Genomic DNA, 3271 nt, shown 5'->3' with positions numbered 1-3271 from the left:
GATAAGAGAGATATGACATGATTGTACACTCGGGTTGGTAAAATTCTAGACACTTTAGTGGATAAAGATTAAAATAATCTGAGGATTAACAAAAAGAGGAGATCAAGCATCAATCTCAATATCCACGATTCTAAAGTTTTCAGCTCGGGAAAAGTAATTAAAAATTGAAATCATTATAAATCAATGCTAGCTGTACAATTGATACAATGTTTGTAAATGACAAGATTTTAAGAATATATTCATTTTGTCCAATCTCAACATGAAACACAAGACAGTGCATGTAAAGAGGAGAATTGTGACAAAAACGAGTCACCCACCACTCCCATGACCCCCTAAAATATCCCACTGTGCCCGGCCCCCTTGAATAAATTCCTGAATACGCCCCTGGTAACTGTTGATTTTAAATCATTATCGACTTATCACAAATTTAAACAGCTTGAATATTTTGATTATAATATTGTTATTATCAAGATAGATATCAACACTATAGTATACATATGTGTCTCAAAATATATGGTAGAGCACGGGCAGCCGTAGTACATTTGAATTTCCAAGCAGGGCAATCTTTCCGGTCCCAGTTTTTACTGTATAGCCCAGATATTGGGTAAATAAAGCAGATACTCAATAGGACTACCCGGCGCAACAAGGTTGACGCGGTCAGACTTGTTAGGTTGAATTTACTTTTACTGAAGGGTCAGAGGTGCGTGAGAGCCACGATTTTTAGCTCCATAGACATGGATGACCTGAAACAATAAAAACACTTGACACATGAGTTGAAAATATTTTTTTGAGTTATTCAATTCACACAATAAGCAGTCTTATAATCTTATGAGGTTTACTGCAACACACACTATTGGCTATTGAATTTTTTCTATTACACATTGAATTAATTAAGACTCAAAAACTCTCAATTTTGCCCTTTCCCTTTACTTGATATACTGTATTTTTTTAGTTACAACTTTTTTAAAACAATTTTTCTTAACGTAGAATGAACATTTTTGAGTTAAAATCAGCACTTTAGAGCGCTTATTTAGGCGTGAAAACCAATCAACCATATATGTTTTAATGCAAATTTACACTAAACTGATATTTATATTGGTGTACATTAGATGTTTAAATGTGACGGTTAAAGAAAAAACATTTATTTGTACGCAGAGTGTACTGCATGAACGTAGTATTCGTACTTGTTGGTGAAATCTCTGCTGTAATCAAGGTTATAATGCAAGGAAAGTTAATTGCAGTTTCGTATACTCTGCGTAAATATTGAAACCAGTTCTCTGTGTGCGGACAAGATTAGATGCATCATTGTTCGTTTAGTATCCGAGGAGGTTAAAAGCATTAAATTTTGATAATTTTGACAATTCACATAATAGTTTTCTAAGACCAGAATATTTCATAGATTATTTTTTTGAAAGATGGATCCCATGTCAGGCTTTGACATCCGTCTTGTGTTTACATTACCGCCCAGACAGTACACTGCACTACAAAAGATGCGTACACCTCTGAAATAACTTTCCTTGCATTATAACCTTGGTTGTAATAATTTGTCTCATCAATTAGATAGTTGTCATCTTCATATATTGCTTGTCTGATGTTTGCTTGTTTGTTTGTTTGTTTGTGTGTGTTTTGGTGTTTGTTTGATTGTTTTTATCCAATAAACTAACAATCAATCCGGCCCAATTTTGTGTGAGGCTCCCATGGAAGGTTTAAGAAGATGCTTATAATTAAAAACATTTGTGTCCTAGTTTTTAAAAAAGTAAAATTTTGAAAATGCGCCAACAAATATTATTAAATCCCCGAACTTTTTTTTGCTATTGTTTAATATTGTAAAGAGTGTATGCCCACAGATAAAGCCACAATCAATCAAAAGTTAAAATAGAAGATGGGCGCGAAGCGCCCCAAAAGCCTAGTCTATTTATAGTTTTGGTGTCTGGGTATTTGTTTGATTGTATCTAATAAACGTCATAACGGCTCTGAACCGCGATGGGGCCTAAAGTTTGTTTGAGAAGGTTTATGGATGCTCAGAATTACAAACAATTGCCTCCAAAAATTTTTGATTTTCGTAAAACTTTGAAAAAATGTTAAACAGGAATAAATTTATTTTTATTTTATTGAAAGGAAACTGCTGAAAGATAGCAGATAGTTAATACATTTTAGTTAATTTCTTTTCCTTCGACATATACAGTGATAACTAGAAAACTCTGGAATAGTATGACGACTTTGAGAAACAAGTTTTAACTTTAAAAAGTTCAATAACCATGAAACATAGTAATTTTGCAGTTTAAATAGACCCATTTCACAAAAAAAGTAATTTTATTAGTGTCTGGTAAACTATTTGCTTTGAAACAACATCAAATACATCGCAAGTATTGCTATAATCTCGTCTTACTACTCCATTGTTTTCTGGTTATCACTGTATTATATTGACCGTCTTTGTTTTTAAACATGGTAAATTCCAGATGATTGGATATTCTAAAAAGCATATTTTTCGGAGATGATTACCGTCAAAAACCGCCAAAATTTGGTGCAATAATCATAACGTACATGTTTTTAAATCACAAAGAATTTAAAAAAATTGCCACGTCTAAACAAACTAAAGTTACAAAAATGAAACATGTTATTACGATATTATCTTATTTTCATTTTGTTGTTCCCTGGGGGGTAAACTTTTATTTTATACACTGATAACCAGAAAAGTCTGAAATAGGAAGACGACTTTTAAAGCCTAGTTAGGACTTAAAGTAGTTCAATGAACATTATTGACAAAGCAATTGTACAGTTTAAATTGTGCTTGCTAATTACTAGTAAAAATATTTGCTTTGTAACAACTTCAAAACGCTTAAGTATTGCTACAATGTCGTCTTTCTATTCCATTGTTTTCTGGTTATCACTGTAGAATTATAAATATATGAAAGTAATAAACAATTACAAAAAGTTAGGAAGATAATTGTTAAACAAATATTATTAATGATTTCACTCTGATGTTAAGAATAAAACTGGATCAATCTTTAGAACTTTAATCCTAAACGTGATTAGAAACATCTGTATTGATAAATATTTAAAGGGTGTCAAGATATGTTAACGTCAAATATATTTTTGATAAGTATGCAATGTGAAGGGAACAGGCAGGGGCGTTAACAGGATTTTATCGGGGGGGGGGGGTACATTTTCGCCCCCAACCCCTTCCTTTCTGGAGTTGTTTATTGAATATCTATGAGATCCTTTCAGTAGCTCTTCAAAGGGGGTGACCTTGCTTCTCGCCCCCCCCCCC

Source organism: Eurytemora carolleeae, unplaced genomic scaffold (genome assembly GCF_000591075.1).
Source record: "Eurytemora carolleeae unplaced genomic scaffold, Eaff_2.0 scaffold861, whole genome shotgun sequence".
In the NCBI taxonomy this organism is placed as follows: domain Eukaryota; kingdom Metazoa; phylum Arthropoda; class Copepoda; order Calanoida; family Temoridae; genus Eurytemora; species Eurytemora carolleeae.
This window is presented reverse-complemented; position numbering follows the sequence as displayed.